Here is a 17,895-nt window from a genome sequence, read left to right as displayed (position 1 = left end):
GTAACATTTGGAAAAAAAAACACCAAGTCGTAAAATATTGAATAAAATTAATAATAAATGTTGATATTTATTATTTACTGTATATATAATAGGGCGAACGAGATATAGGGCGAACAAGAATAATGGCGAACGGACCTTGCGCGAACGGACTCGTGCGAACAGGTAGATAGGGCGAACGAACCCGATACCTGTACATAATAAATGAACTGTATTTATTATTTAATTATTTTAATTAATTAATTAATTAATTTTTCTTATATGTATGAGTTTAGATTTTCACCAGTGTTAGAATCTAATAAAAGATTAAAAAAAAAAAAGAAACCATAAGTTAAATTAATTTACATTTTATTTCTTAACATTACACGCACAAAAATTCCCAAACTCAAGATCTACCGAAAATTGCCCTGGCATTGGACAATAGTTCAAATCTTCATTGATGCTAGAACCTAATGAAAGAAAAGAAACCATTAGATTAATTCATTTATATTTTAACACTTGACATAGAAAAATGTATCCTTTCCAGTTTCCACCCAGCTCCACAATATGTATAACTGGATGTACTGGATCGGGGAAACGACTTGGGTGTTTAAACTACTACATGTATCACAAAGCTCATGATCCACCAAACAAAATTTTGTATTGTTATAACATTTATATCAATCGATATTTCAAATGATGGTAAAAACTATTGAAAACAGAGAATTTTTTCGAGGATTATCTGGAGAGGAAAAAATTAAAATGTTCTTTCAAAAAACAAAGTACATATTAAGCTATTGTAAATTTTTTTTTTTTACTTTGATAGATAAATTGTATCGTTAGGTTGTTTATTTAGACTCTTTTTCTTCCAATTAATATTTTTTCTCAGTGTACGTGTGCTAGTGTATACGGATATTGTTACTTACAAGTAAATTTTGTAACAGAAGTGATGGTAGAAATGTGCTTTTTTGGATTATGAAGTACATTTGTATTTAGTACACATATGTAACTGCAAGATTTTCTGACTACCCTTGTATACCAATATCATACTCATGTCAGGCATTTACATGTAACAGCTACTCTCATTTAAAACTAAGTATATTTGCCCTTATGTACCAATGTTATATTTTAAGCACTTACATATTTTACAATAATCACCCATTTTCTTTTATCATCATTCAATTTTATACCCATCATATTTGTATATTACCACAGTTTTATTTACACTCGCATTGGTGCTTTTTGAAAAACCATGGAACATTTTGTATTTACAATTGTCGAATGACATTAATTTTATAAATCACTTCCCTTGTACCACCCAATTTCATAGTGATATTATTTTGTGTCAGTCAGTCATATTTTGTTTTACTACATATTGGTGCAATTTTGTATATAAACTAACTCAGGAATATTTTGCATTTACACTAGTATAAAGTCACTACCTTTGTACCTTTTAATTTCATACTCATATTTTTTGATCACCCGAAATTTCGAAGAAATGTAGCGGTAATGAGTTGAAATTTTTTGCAATGTAGCGGTAATGTTGACCTCCCTTTTATAATATTTATTATTGATGGTTTTAAACAAATTAGTTTATTACTTTTATATATTACCTATTTCAACATCTATTAAGATATATATTTCAACATTTGTTATGATATATTGTAAAATTCAATTAATTAATTCCAATCACTGGATTAATTATATATTTTTTTTATCAGTAAAGACATGAGCATTGTACTCCAACTGATCAATTCATTGGTGCAGATTGAGTGCAATGCTCGTAGTCATTAAGTCCGCTTTGATGAGAGTATTGACATGGAAAAAGGGATGTCATCATTTATATCGGTTAAGGTTTCCACCAGTGCTTCAAATTCATCTAGGTTTAAGGCTACTCCATTACCACCACAAATTACCACTTATCATTATAACCACAATTAACCATGAAAACCACCTACCACCGCAAATAACCACATCTACCAACCACAAAATAACCACATCTTATCGGGTGTGACCACCTACCGGGTGTGATTGGGCACCCATATATTACTCCTTTGAAATGTTGAAAAAGAATTTTTAGAAATCCGGACTCCCACCAACCCGGCATTTTCAAAGTTTTCAAATTAGTGTAGCAAAGAAAGGAAAGGATAACCGTGGACCCTCCTAGAAAACACGGACCCTCTTCCCCTTAATAAACACGGACCACTGGTAAAATGGAAAGGAGAGATTAATACTTGCTCCCCCCCCCCCCTCCTCCACGAAATAGCTTTTTCGGATTTGGACGATTGATTTTTTTTTTTATTTCAGTGGGTATGAACCCCATTCCCCTCACCTCCATCCCTCCCCGGGAAAAATTCCTGGAACTGTGCAAGAGTTTGATGTGACATACCACCCTAATGTGAATTTAATCTTTGCTTTTTAAAGCAATACGAGTGAGCTGCAACTTTGATATCGGAAATTTTTGTTGCAATATTGTAATTAACTACATGTAATTCAGTGAGAGAATAAAGAACGTTTATTAACTTCTGTTGTTTATATTTGTGATAGAAGAACTATTTATAACCTTTGATTGAAGCAAAATCACATTATTGTCGTCCTGTACATTATTGATTTCTTATATAATACTATACATTCCATTGTACAGAAATCTGAACAATTTAATACTTTATTTTGGTCTAATTGATCATCAAAACAGTACATTTAAAGCAAAATATAAAATTCTCAAAAATGCAGCTTATATTGCTTTAATTTGAAAAATATCGATGATTTTTTTTTTATGAGTTTACCCATTATTACTGCAATGAAAAGAGAAATTTGAATTTAATCCTTGCTTTTTAACATCAATTCTCTGTAAGGACCAAAAATGCTTGGCCGCGCACTATCATGGAATTTTATTTTATCACTATAATATTAGAGAGTGCCCTATATAAAGACTATCGGTGGGTAAATTTTGGACAGTACCTCCTTGGTTTCCATAGCAACGACTTTGAAATATTTTGTTATGGCAAAACTGACCTGATTGTCATCACCACGTAAAATAATTTCGTGCTTCCTCAATGTAGGAAAGTTATCAACATAACATGGGTTTCATTTTATAGCTAAGTAATTAAAGTTTCTGTGCATCTAAATTTTATTCAATTTAACCCAAGGTTTTTAATATGATACAGATCAATTTACATGAATTTGTCATAAAAATGAATATAAAGGCGCCTATTTCTTGATATGCATATTAATTTTTGCAGGCAATTGAAACTTAGAAAAAAGATATTTTTAGTAAGATCGAGCTTAGATCTAAAAGATGCAAAAAAGATTTGAGGTGGGGAAATCAGTTAAAAGTCATATTCCAATCCCCTCAAATTATAACTTTTCCTAAAAATTAACCTAGAGTTATTTCCCTTTGCTGACTCTTTTGCACTGAAGACAAAAAAATTAAACTGGTGTTATTTCCCTTTGTTGACTCTCCTGTATTGAAGTCTAAAGAAGTTTATAACAACATGTGGCAAAAACAGACGCCAGAAAAATAAACATGAAACAATAACAGAAAAATGATGTGTTTTTCAACTTTTTAAAATGGAATTCAGGTGTGAATGACAAAGTAAGTCATCAAAAGAAGGAGACACTGCTTTCTCAGCATTCAACTTGATAATGATGTACAGGTCTTTATTAATAATAGATTTTTAAAGTCAAATTCACTTTGCAAAATATATTGAAACAAATTTTATGAAGTCTGACTTGCATTCCCATCATGTGGGATTCCATGTACTCTCTAAAACCCATGAGAAAAATGCAAGATGCTATTGGAGGAATACAACAAGCAGAAGATACGGCGGTCAGTGGGAATGGTTAGAACAACCCTAGGCACAGGTATAAATTTGAATTTTTTCAAATATTCATTTTGTATAAAAACTACATGTAAGAAGCTTTTTCAATTAAATTGACATAATTTTTAAATGAAATATTTTTTTATATAATAGACTTAATTGGTCTATATTCAAAGATCATCATGTTAGCAGGACATTCCAGATATAAATCTTAGTAATATATTTGCATTATATATAGGAATGTTTGCTTGCTTCAGAAAGCAACTTACTTTGGCAAATCGTAACTACAAAGTTTATCAAAAGGAGGAGAATGTTATAGAAGATGTAGGTTTGTATGTAATGAAAAATATACACAAGGCAATTTAATATTTAAAAAAACATATATTTTTGGTAACGTTGTACACGGTGGCTTATCCAGGAATCTTGAAAAGGGGGAGGGACCAGTTTGGTGTCGGGGTAGGGGCTCAAGGCCACACCAGAAAATTGATTTATTAAACCTGATGTATATTTTGGATACAAAAGGGGGGACTGCCCCCCCCCCTCTAAATCCGCCAGTGGTACAGTTTAAAATCTTATTTGGCCAAAAAATTAGTACCGGTAGGTATTGGGTAAAAATTAGAGATGGTCGACTTAACGGAAACACATAAAAAAAATTTTAGCCTAAAAAGGAGTCATATAATTCAGATTCACTGTAAAAGAACAAAACATATTTAACTGTATTCTCTATTGAGAAGTTGATGTCTCGTTTTAATACTCCCCCTGAGGGGGAGTATTAAAACGAGCCATCAGCTTCTCAATAGAGAATAATTTAACTGCAGCTATAAATATACACTAATAAGATATAAATATAATATACCCATGTAAATGTATATATTCATGATTGACAATAAGAATGGATTTCTTTAATTTGAAAAAAAATATTTTCATAATATTTTAGATGTACTGGTGCTTTGAAAAAAAGAAGATGAAAAGATACCGGTACATAAAGAGAACCTTTATTCTTGTGTTTTTATCATCTTTATTTCAACACAAAGGCTAAATACCAGAAGCAGGAGGCAGTTACAAAATTAACTTATGGAGAAAGAAACCTTGCAATTGACCGTGAGAACTGAACATCGGACAGTATCTTAACTGAGCAATATTCTTTTGGAGAAGATTCTGTTCGAGCATGGGGACAGCTTTTGGAGTAGGTGATGGTAAATTGTTTCAGTTACTTTTACCTTGCAATTGGCTACACTGAAAATACTGTATGTGTACATAAATTGGCGTATTCAAAATTTAGCGCAATCAATGGGTATGGAGTGGTTGGCGTAGTCATGAATTAGCGCTACATAAGTCTGCACCATGTATTGTATTTATTAATGGTTTATTTACGATATTCGTTAATTAGCAAATTGTTGTCTGCGTTAAAGGCGATAAAATACGAAGAACAGGTGCTTGAGGATGGTACCCCCTCCCCCGCATTCCGTACCCCAAGGGTTCTCTCCGACTTTTTTAATAAAATATATTTCTATGACACATTCACAAAGTATTACAATTGAAAAATCCAAAATATAATTTAAAACTAACCTTTTATAAAAATTCATACTTTCTCATACTAAAAGTTCTCTTTTAGTATCCAACAGTATGAATTTTTATAAAAATAAATAAAACAATGAACTTCATGTGTATAAACTATAAAAGAAGATGGATTAACTGGAACCAGATATTTGAAAACATAAACATATAGATAAATTTATGTCATCTACATTATTATTTTAGTATATCTTGTGTATTCATATTTTTTTTTATTTCATGTTTATTCCTAAAAAATCTGTATGTAAGCTTTCCAGCGTGGTGTGTCTGTGTTTGTGTATGTGTATGTATGTATGTTTATGTCTAAAGTCAATTAAAAAAAAAAACTTTGTGAATTCGTCATAGAAAACAATTTAATATTAAAAAAAGTCGGGGAGAACCCTTGGGGTATGGAACGCAGGGAAGCGGGGGGGGGGGGGGGGAGGGGGTCCCGTCCCCAAGTACCTGTGATAGGAAGCCTGCTTTTTAAAGTACACATGCAGGAATTCTGAGGCAATTTATTTGGAGGTGTAAATACTAACTACTAGCTTAGTATTATATACATTTTAATAAAAATATATATTGCTTATATACTTGTATTTGTTATCACATGAAAAATGTAGTAGATATTAAACAATTGACTTTTAATTAAAGTACATGTATGTTTTTTATTCCAGGGGAAAAGATGAAGATGATTATTTCAAGTTTTACTTTTCAAACCCATTTAAAATTCTTCTTGACTGGTCAGACACAACACCACGTAATGGCCAACCTCTGATGTAAAGAGAAATCATGGAAACATCAAGCCTAGCTGTTTCTATTGTCTACAAAATTGCTATATAGCAGTTATTTTCTACATTTTGTTTATCTCTAAATACACATTTTGGATAATGTTTAGATGTAGATTCTTGCTTGATTAATAATTTGAAAAAAGAAAAAAACTGTTTTTAAAAGTAACGATAAAATTATACATATACACATGAATATATATGTGTATGTTTTCTGATTGTAAGAATATACATTAATGGTTTTATTTTTAATGGGGTGTTAATTTATGGTCAGTCTAAATAATTCTAAATTTCTTTATCCAAATAAAATTGATATCTAAAGATATGCATCTGGGAACAAGCAAAATTTAAATGGAGGAAATTAACATTAGCTTATCAAATTTCAACCCTGCTAAATTAATATCTACCTACCTATGCATGAAAATGTAATAATTTATTATTATTATTTTATTTTTTTTTTGGTTGAAAAATATCATTAGAGTTTTTATCCATTATCTTTTTCCATTTTTTATCTAGTATTTGAAAATGTTGTTTACTGAAATAAGTTGCAGTGAAAAGTTGAATAGCTAATTTTCTTTAGATTTTGAGTTACCTGCCCTTTGTAAAGGATCATAGAGAAACAATAATAATTCATTTAATTTTGTTTCATCTTATTTATTATCTTTAATAATATTTACTTATCATTCCGTTTGTCTTACTTATCGTGAGAAAAATGTTTGGAAAAGAAATTTTGTAAAACAACCAGTAACATTTTGAAAAAAAATATTATCTGGCAAAATGCCAATTTTCGAAGTTAAAAATACCGAAAACGAAAAAAATCCCCACTCTACTTTTCATAAAAGTTAACTAATATTATTATGGTGTTTCTAAAATTTCAGGTGATTTTTTCTTGAATTGCCTGCATTTCTTGAAAGACTTCTTGAAATATAGGGTAAAAACGACCATTTTCAAAATGTAAGACTTTGGTCATCTTTGAGCCATCAATTGAAGAATTTGCAGTGACTTGTGGAATTTTTTTTTATTGTGTTATATAGTGCTTCATTTGTTCAATTCAAATAATGTATGAATTATCTCAAAATAATAAAGATGATGAAACCACATGAAATCAAGTATATTATAGCATTTTTATGCTTGAATTGAAAGTAAATGTGGCAAAAATCTATATTAGCCCGTTACCATGGCAACCAAGGTAGTAACTTTAATTTTGAATGTTGATTATGTCATAATGTATGGGCATTAATCACCTGAAAAAGTTTCATGAAAATCGCTCATGGTGTGTGCCACAGCCCTACAGTAAAATTTTGGTCCTTACAGAGAACTGATGTTAAGGTGTTATAGATATCAATTACTTCTGTTGATGAGTTTAGCCACTAATACTGCAATGAAGAAAAGAGATTCATGAATGACTTTCTCCTAAAAAAAAATCTTCTGTGGACCGTAGCTCAATGTTCAAATTTAACATCCCATGGCTTTACTTTGTAATATAGCCGGTATGTGAAGAGCAATGGACGGATTTGACCTTCCCTTCCAGGTCTGGGGAGAAGATGGTTTAAAACAATGCAAGAAACACATTTACATTTTGGAAAAATTATTCAGTAACGCATATTTTTTTGTTTATTACAGCGCTTCTTCCAGCAATTAAATAATCTTGTTTGCTACGTTCTCTTGTCCGAGGCATGTCATCACCGCTAGTAGGAGAGATGCAGATCGAACAATCTTGGCTTCAGCCATATACATAAGGATGTAATTTTTTGTACTTTTTTGAAATACTCTTTTCGTTGATAATATCCTCAATTTATGCATACGACTGTTTTCTGTCAATTCATGAGATAAAAGCACAATTACATGTATATATACGTGTACAACAGTACACGGAAATGGAAGAAAATTATCGAGTGTTGTATAATGATACATTTTCTTTGCAACAATTGAAGTTGGGAGTTTGTTTGTTTTTTATTATAATATAATAATTTAATTTTGTTTGTATTCTAACCTCTGATTGGTTAATATCCAAAAAGTAACACAAATTATTTCTGTATAACCTGGTTTGGTATGGGGACACCCCCCCCCCCCCCCTGACAACCAGCTGAATCATCTATATCCATACAATCCTCTCATTTCCAGTCCTCGGGATTCATGGAAAATTCCAGATTTAATGAATGTACCAAACAATAATTCGATCTTACCACATGTAAACAAACAACAAGGCTGCTAGGCCTATGTATCAGTTTTTACCTCCCCTCGCTTCCCATCACTTCCGGTACTTCCGTTACTACGGTTGTATTATTGAGCGGCAAATTTGAACTAATAAAAAGCAACGAAATTTTACACCCATAGTTATTTAATGATTTTGAAATTAAACTATAAGGAATGACTCTAATTCTTGGCCAAATTATTCGCGTATAACCTGGTTTGGGTCAGTTTACGCTTTATAATCCGCTTCCTAAATTATACAAGATACAAGATACAAGATTTATTAGTCCAATTTGGGCCCCCGGAGGAGCAAAAAAGATTTACAAACATGAAACAAAGAAGGAGGAAGATCCAAATGATAGAACAAACATGATCTTAAATATAATGAGCAGTGCTTAATTGTATAATCATTGATAAATGCATCTACAAGAGATGTATACGAGTATACATATTGTAATATAATAATAACATATAGTCAAGTAGCTGGAAAGATACATATATGCATATTAAAGAACAGAAGAGATGATATATTGCCATTCCTACATGTATATACATCCCCAAATATATTTAATTTTTTTCAGTTAAGGTAGATTATCAAGGAATCTAGCAAGTGATCTTAGGATCTCAGAGTCTTCATTAGTCATGAGCCAAAGAAATTGATTATCATATGATAGGGACTGAAAATTTTTACATTTATTATTACAAATATTTATAAGTTCAAGTCTTTGTACATATAAAGAGGGGGATATAACTAGTCTTTTGGCAACATTGAGTTCCTTCTTGATATCAGATTATAAAATACCTTTACAATAATTTTTGTCCTAAAAAATAAATTACGGATCGGTATGATCCACATTTTAGAATGAAGAATACTAGTTTTTAAATATTTTACTATATTGTCTTGCGTAGTAACTATGGAACTACTGAAACAGCGCCCTTCGACGTCATGGTTAGCCTGCGGAATAATATTTCTATTGTGACGTCATCAATTTTGATACATTTTCTGGTAGTCAGAAGTTCATATTGTGTATAGGGTTAACAACTTATCGTTCTTCACCTAGAATTTCCATTATGGAGGTAAGATTTATTTTTGAATATATAAGTCAACGCGTATTTTGGAACTAAAAAAATAGAATTCGACAATACGCGCATTTACTAGTTAGCACATTATTACTTAGGAGGGACCATTTGGGGGATAGTATCTTCCAGCTAGGCGAAGATCTTAAATAAATCATTTAATTTATGATTTATTTACAATTTCTAGCAAAAAAAGTATTTTTAAATATAATATGTTTGTTCACAGTTACGGTTTTAAGCTTAGCATTGTCAATTGAATTTCAATGTTCTTTGATCATTAATATGCATATAATTATTTTAAAAAATTACTGTTTTTGTGAAATATAGATCTAAAGGTTTTTATTTTCTGACAGGAAAAGGAAAACGAAGCGGAGAAAAGGGTCGAGACCTTAGACAGAAATTCAATCATTGCAAGGTATACACTTTGAAAATTTAAAATAAGGCACTTGTTATACATAAAAATGGAATTCAAAAAAAATATACTTGTACATAACTGTACTTGGTAATTAATGGCCCGTAGCAATGATTTCAAAAATAGGGGGGGGGCTCCCAAAAAAAATCTCACAAACAAAAAAGAAAAGTGGACTAAACTGTCCAAAAAGTGGGGGCTAACCCCCCTTCCCCCAAAAAACTTAACTGCCCAAATCCTGGAATTTACCAGTACCCTACCTTACAGTGACAAAAAGTGGGGGGGGGGGGGGGGGGCGGGGGGCATCTAAATGAAAATTTACTATAGCAAAACTCTATACTCAAAAAAGTGGGAACCGCCCCCTGCCCCTCCTAGTTCTACGGGCCTGAATTATACATGTACAGTGTATTGTAATACGAAATGATTCGTACGTGTACATGAACATAATGTCGTATTTTATTACACAGAAACCTTTGGGGAGCCCTGGAAGGAGGGGTGACAATACCCTCACGTGAAGAGGCGGTCGTGCTTTCGGGATCAGAAGCGTCCATTGAGTTAGGAAAGGAAGAGGCGTCAGGAAGGGAAGAGGTGTTAGGAGGAGAAGCGGTGTCAGGAGGACAAGAAGCAGACACACCTCCGGAAGAAGATAAAGCAGAACTCTCGGGGGGAGAAGAAGCAGTCGCACTCCCGGGAAAAGAGGAAGTCGCACAAACACAAAGCCAGCAGGAGCTAACAGTGGAAGAGCTGTTTCAACAGATCCGAGAGAAAGAAATTAAAATGTGAGTCAAGTTACTTTTCGATTCTGTACACAATTTCAGATAAAAATTCAACACAAAAATATGTTCGAATGGTTCTGACTGTTAAATATTATGTATAAAACTAATACAAAAGAATAATTCCCCACTCCCCCTCCCCCTTCCCAAAATCAAAGAACCAATTTTTTATTCTTCCGAAGTGTACTATTTTATTTTTGCAACTGGTTTTTAGATTACTGAAAGCTGGATTTCCAGACAACAATTATACTAATGGACAAAGCTATACTAAAGAAAAAAGGGTACGGTTGTTTACTTGTCTTGCCGTCTTTATTCTTTTACCAAACCTTTATTATGCAAAGATAATTTTGAAATAAAAACTTCATTTAGTGACTTTATTGTAATTTAAGTTTTTTTTCTTCATTTGTTGTATTTTCTCCATTGACTGTATTTGCAGACTGCAAACGGCAAAGAAGAGTCCAAGCTGTTAAACTATGAAGACAGTGCCGAGTCACTCGCAAGGCCGACGTATTTGTGCTTTCCTTGCTGTAACAGAAACAGAGCTCAAGTAAGGCCTAAAGTTCAATTCTTTTCAAAGTTTGCTAAAAGCTCGACAATTTAATACTGCCATTTTTATTTATTTCATTATTTTGGGTCACTAGGTTCTGTTGAGAATGAACACATTTAATTCTTAAAAATATATGATTACCCAGCAATTTTCTTATTTTGTGTACATCTATAGGGTCCTTATATGAGAATTTTTAACATACCTTTATTTCACTTTTTTTTCCTTCATTTAAGCCTTTCCTAGTAAAATTCAAGTACACTTCTTATTTTATTTTTATCGTAGAATGAGGAGCACGAAGAAAAAATCCCCTCTGGGCTTGTAGAAAATGTAAGAACATGTTTTATTCTTCTTTTTCAATTTTTACCTCTTTTCTCCAATCAGTGTATCAATTTGCTTAATATGTTTAAAATGTCAGCACTATATTTTGCAGATGACAAAGGACAATGAAGCGTGTTCGTTAAGCTGTGAGATGAACCAGGAAGACAGTGTAGAGTCATTTACAGGTGCTATGTACCTGTGTTTCCCCTGCTTCTACAGAAACAGAACACATGTAAGCAACGAAATCTCGCAGAAATTCAGATATCGCGAGTTTCAAGATGTATCAGAATACGCTATCTGGCCTTAATATGTAGAAACTTAGAGAAAGGCTTTAGAAAATTCATAATTTGGTAGAATAACATATCTATATCTTTATTAAAAGTACAGTATCAAAGTGTCGTTCGGTTTTATACGTCGAAAGATTTTTTTATAAAACTAAGCTTTTGAAAATACGTGTTTAAGCCATATTGACTTGCAATATATATTATATATGAAGCGAAAGTATACACCTAATGAGCTAGCTTCTTTTTTTATCAGAGAAAGAAAGAAAAAGCTGCAGAGAGGACTGGATTATTTGCTCGATTCAGAAAATTCTTTTCAAGGACCGTCCAAAGGATGAGGCAGTGACTTATGCATGTATATTGAAATATTGATAATGAAGCTATAAAATTTTTGCAGCTAATCATGGTGCTAATATTTGATGTCGGTATTGAGAAGAAGATAAATGATTTTTGATGATGATCTAGATGATGGTGAATACGTTCATTATATTATGCCTATTGTTGTAGTAATATCTAGACTGATTTGCAAACACTGGAAATTGATTTTAAAAAAAATCAATTTGAATATATATGCATGCCGTATTATAACACTCGCGTTCATAAAGCAAAATAATAAATACCGGTTTAAAGCCATAAACTGCGTTGTTTTTGTTTTTTTTTTATTGCATCATTATGTTTTTTAGTTCATTCAGATATTGTTCATAACTAGATACTGAGTATGTAATAATTACTTGATTACAGCCTTTTTGTATTTTGTTGAACACTGCATATATACCATACAGTATTTTATAAATCATAAATACATGTACTAAAAATTATAATTGAATAAATTATTAAAAGTGAATTATATCATTTAAATTTAGAATTATAATGCAATTGAATGTTCTAAGAAGTCGGGAGAAACTAAACAACTCCATGTTAAATGATTAATTAAATTGATCAATTAAAGTAACACGTTTGAAACATAGAAATAATTCTACAAAACATCGAAGACAAGGCTTCACTTTAGTCCCCCCTCCCCCTATCCCCGCCCTTCCAAAGAAGATAGAACGCTGAACTGAAACAGTTTTTTTTTCCACACAGACTTTCATTCTAAAAGCTTTAGTGACACTCAATCAAACTTCCTTTTCTGGCAGAATTAGCCTATACACAGTAATTATGTATATATACTTCTTTGTACATATGTGATATGTATTACTTTGTTCAAAAAGTTGCAACTAAATGGCGGGGGTATACAAATCCCGAAAATATGGATGAATGAAATTTTACAATCTAGCGTTCGAGACTTCGCGTTGATACGGGAAGAATTGGATGCTCCAATATTGCAAAGGCCGGCCCGTAGCAACGGTTTCAAAAGTGCATTGGGGGGGGGGGGGGCAACTTCCCAAAACATCTGGCAATGAAGAAAAAAGAAGCTAATTTACTGTCCAAATTGGAATTTGCCAGTGATCGGCCTTACAACATCAAAAAAAAAGGGGGGGGGCAACCAACATCTAAAGGAACATTTACTATAGCAAAATACTATAACCCCCCCCCCCCCCTAAGAGTTTTCATTGTTAAGTTCTTTGCAACCTGTCTCTCCTATGTAATGAACTATTTTTAACGGCTTTATATTGCGCTCCTTAGTATAATAAAAGTTATAGAATCTTTAACCCACCCACCCCACATATATTCGTATATTTAGCGTTGTTAATTCATGGTGAGTAGATCAAGTATGATGGTGAATACGTTCATTATATTATGCCTATTGTTGTAGTAATATCTAGACTGATTTGCAAACACTGGAAATTGATTTTAAAAAAAATCAATTTGAATATATATGCATGCCGTATTATAACACTCGTGTTCATAAAGCAAAATAATAAATACCGGTTTAAAGCCATAAACTGCGTTGTTTTTGTTTTTTTTTTTATTGCATCATTATGTTTTTTAGTTCATTCAGATATTGTTCATAACTAGATACTGAGTATGTAATAATTACTTGATTACAGCCTTTTTGTATTTTGTTGAACACTGCATATATACCATACAGTATTTTATAAATCATAAATACATGTACTAAAAATTATAATTGAATAAATTATTAAAATTGAATTATATCATTTAAATTTAGAATTATAATGCAATTGAATGTTCTAAAAAGTCGGGAGAAACTAAACAACTCCATGTTAAATGATTAATTAAATTGATCAATTAAAGTAACACGTTTGAAACATAGAAATAATTCTACAAAACATCGAAGACAAGGCTTCACTTTAGTCCCCCCCTCCCCCTATCCCCGCCCTTCCAAAGAAGATAGAACGCTGAACTGAAAGTTTTTTTTTTCCACACAGACTTTCATTCTAAAAGCTTTAGTGACACTCAATCAAACTTCCTTTTCTGGCAGAATTAGCCTATACACAGTAATTATGTATATATACTTCTTTGTACATATGTGATATATATTACTTTGTTCAAAAAGTTGCAACTAAATGGCGGGGGTATACAAATCCCGAAAATATGGATGAATGAAATTTTACAATCCAGCGTTCGAGACTTCGCGTTGATACGGGAAGAATTGGATGCTCCAATATTGCAAAGGCCGGCCCGTAGCAACGGTTTCAAAAGTGCATTGGGGGGGGGGGGGCAACTTCCCAAAACATCTGGCAATGAAGAAAAAAGAAGCTAATTTACTGTCCAAATTGGAATTTGCCAGTGATCGGCCTTACAACATCAAAAAAAAGGGGGGGCAACCAACATCTAAAGGAACATTTACTATAGCAAAATACTATAACCCCCCCCCCCCTAAGGGTTTTCATTGTTAAGTTCTTTGCAACCTGTCTCTCCTATGTAATGAACTATTTTTAACGGCTTTATATTGCGCTCCTTAGTATAATAAAAGTTATAGAATCTTTAACCCACCCACCCCACATATATTCGTATATTTAGCGTTGTTAATTCATGGTGAGTAGATCAAGTATGATGGTGAATACGTTCATTATATTATGCCTATTGTTGTAGTAATATCTAGACTGATTTGCAAACACTGGAAATTGATTTTTAAAAAAATCAATTTGAATATATATGCATGCCGTATTATAACACTCGTGTTCATAAAGCAAAATAATAAATACCGGTTTAAAGCCATAAACTGCGTTGTTTTTGTTTTTTTTTTATTGCATCATTATGTTTTTTAGTTCATTCAGATATTGTTCATAACTAGATACTGAGTATGTAATAATTACTTGATTACAGCCTTTTTGTATTTTGTTGAACACTGCATATATACCATACAGTATTTTATAAATCATAAATACATGTACTAAAAATTATAATTGAATAAATTATTAAAATTGAATTATATCATTTAAATTTAGAATTATAATGCAATTGAATGTTCTAAAAAGTCGGGAGAAACTAAACAACTCCATGTTAAATGATTAATTAAATTGATCAATTAAAGTAACACGTTTGAAACATAGAAATAATTCTACAAAACATCGAAGACAAGGCTTCACTTTAGTCCCCCCCTCCCCCATCCCCGCCCTTCCAAAGAAGATAGAACGCTGAACTGAAACAGTTTTTTTTTTTCCACACAGACTTTCATTCTAAAAGCTTTAGTGACACTCAATCAAACTTCCTTTTCTGGCAGAATTAGCCTATACACAGTAATTATGTATATATACTTCTTTGTACATATGTGATATATATTACTTTGTTCAAAAAGTTGCAACTAAATGGCGGGGGTATACAAATCCCGAAAATATGGATGAATGAAATTTTACAATCCAGCGTTCGAGACTTCGCGTTGATACGGGAAGAATTGGATGCTCCAATATTGCAAAGGCCGGCCCGTAGCAACGGTTTCAAAAGTGCATTGGGGGGGGGGGCAACTTCCCAAAACATCTGGCAATGAAGAAAAAAGAAGCTAATTTACTGTCCAAATTGGAATTTGCCAGTGATCGGCCTTACAACATCAAAAAAAAAAGGGGGGGGGGGGCAACCAACATCTAAAGGAACATTTACTATAGCAAAATACTATAACCCCCCCCCCCCCCCTAAGAGTTTTCATTGTTAAGTTCTTTGCAACCTGTCTCTCCTATGTAATGAACTATTTTTAACGGCTTTATATTGCGCTCCTTAGTATAATAAAAGTTATAGAATCTTTAACCCACCCACCCCACATATATTCGTATATTTAGCGTTGTTAATTCATGGTGAGTAGATCAAGTATGATGGTGAATACGTTCATTATATTATGCCTATTGTTGTAGTAATATCTAGACTGATTTGCAAACACTGGAAATTGATTTTAAAAAAAATCAATTTGAATATATATGCATGCCGTATTATAACACTCGTGTTCATAAAGCAAAATAATAAATACCGGTTTAAAGCCATAAACTGCGTTGTTTTTGTTTTTTTTTTTATTGCATCATTATGTTTTTTAGTTCATTCAGATATTGTTCATAACTAGATACTGAGTATGTAATAATTACTTGATTACAGCCTTTTTGTATTTTGTTGAACACTGCATATATACCATACAGTATTTTATAAATCATAAATACATGTACTAAAAATTATAATTGAATAAATTATTAAAATTGAATTATATCATTTAAATTTAGAATTATAATGCAATTGAATGTTCTAAAAAGTCGGGAGAAACTAAACAACTCCATGTTAAATGATTAATTAAATTGATCAATTAAAGTAACACGTTTGAAACATAGAAATAATTCTACAAAACATCGAAGACAAGGCTTCACTTTAGTCCCCCCCCTCCCCCTATCCCCGCCCTTCCAAAGAAGATAGAACGCTGAACTGAAACAGTTTTTTTTTTTCCACACAGACTTTCATTCTAAAAGCTTTAGTGACACTCAATCAAACTTCCTTTTCTGGCAGAATTAGCCTATACACAGTAATTATGTATATATACTTCTTTGTACATATGTGATATATATTACTTTGTTCAAAAAGTTGCAACTAAATGGCGGGGGTATACAAATCCCGAAAATATGGATGAATGAAATTTTACAATCCAGCGTTCGAGACTTCGCGTTGATACGGGAAGAATTGGATGCTCCAATATTGCAAAGGCCGGCCCGTAGCAACGGTTTCAAAAGTGCATTGGGGGGGGGGGGCAACTTCCCAAAACATCTGGCAATGAAGAAAAAAGAAGCTAATTTACTGTCCAAATTGGAATTTGCCAGTGATCGGCCTTACAACATCAAAAAAAAAAAGGGGGGGGCAACCAACATCTAAAGGAACATTTACTATAGCAAAATACTATAACCCCCCCCCCCCCCCTAAGAGTTTTCATTGTTAAGTTCTTTGCAACCTGTCTCTCCTATGTAATGAACTATTTTTAACGGCTTTATATTGCGCTCCTTAGTATAATAAAAGTTATAGAATCTTTAACCCACCCACCCCACATATATTCGTATATTTAGCGTTGTTAATTCATGGTGAGTAGATCAAGTAAGGATCGAATTTTACTAGCTGTAACCTCCTTTTCAGATTGTAATTGCACTATGTAAGAATAGGAATCTCCACCGTGGTCTTAAACATTTATACACGTATAACTAATAATATTAAAAATATAGATTAATAAATATAAGTAAAACATAAATAGATTAAAAAAAAAATGATTAGAATATAAAAGAAAATAGAGAATAATTTTTTTTTTTGGAATGATACATGTCTAATTGTTTTGCATTCTAATGTACATGCATAATGATATACAAGTAATCGTCATCAAACCTAATTGCATTGATTACTACATATGTTAGACAGATCCCATACTGGTGTATTATTCCATCTGCAAGAATATAAAAAATTTTCACAATACATGAATACATGTACGAGTATTTACCACGTGTGCTTGCAAACAGCTGGGCTTTATAGATTTATAACATTCATTTAATTATCATAATTAATTTGTTTATAATTTACATGTTCATTCATTTTATTTTTTCCATTGACATCATTATTCATTCTTGTGCATCCAAATTACTTCTGCAGTCTTGGCTACATTATACGAATACATGTAATTAATTTCTTTTTCATGAATACGCAAGTATTTTTTTCTTACTCTCTGGAATACCACACAGACTTTATGTACACTGGTATTGAATTTTAAAGGAATCAATTATTTGTCGCTGCCCTTGGAAACG

General features: G+C 32.2%; 2 long non-coding RNA genes across 2 annotated transcripts; both read left to right on the top strand.

Annotated features, from left to right (window-relative positions):
* Positions 1 to 9,778: 9,778 nt before the first annotated feature.
* Positions 9,779 to 10,872, top strand: LOC133192463 (uncharacterized). The gene is made up of 3 exons (XR_009721806.1): positions 9,779 to 9,824; positions 10,286 to 10,597; positions 10,806 to 10,872. It is a non-coding gene; the product is annotated as an uncharacterized LOC133192463 (long non-coding RNA).
* Positions 10,873 to 11,039: 167 nt separating this feature from the next.
* Positions 11,040 to 12,081, top strand: LOC133192462 (uncharacterized). Its single transcript, XR_009721805.1, has 4 exons — positions 11,040 to 11,138; positions 11,421 to 11,465; positions 11,569 to 11,688; positions 11,994 to 12,081. It is a non-coding gene; the product is annotated as an uncharacterized LOC133192462 (long non-coding RNA).
* The last annotated feature ends 5,814 nt before the right edge of the window (positions 12,082 to 17,895 follow it).

This window comes from Saccostrea echinata, unplaced genomic scaffold, assembly GCF_033153115.1.
Source record: "Saccostrea echinata isolate AGI-Se365-2 ecotype Australia unplaced genomic scaffold, CSIRO_AGI_Sech_v1 ptg000025l, whole genome shotgun sequence".
NCBI classification, from domain to species: domain Eukaryota; kingdom Metazoa; phylum Mollusca; class Bivalvia; order Ostreida; family Ostreidae; genus Saccostrea; species Saccostrea echinata.
The sequence above is the reverse complement of the archived record's forward strand: the minus strand, read 5'-3'. Positions and strand labels throughout refer to the sequence as shown.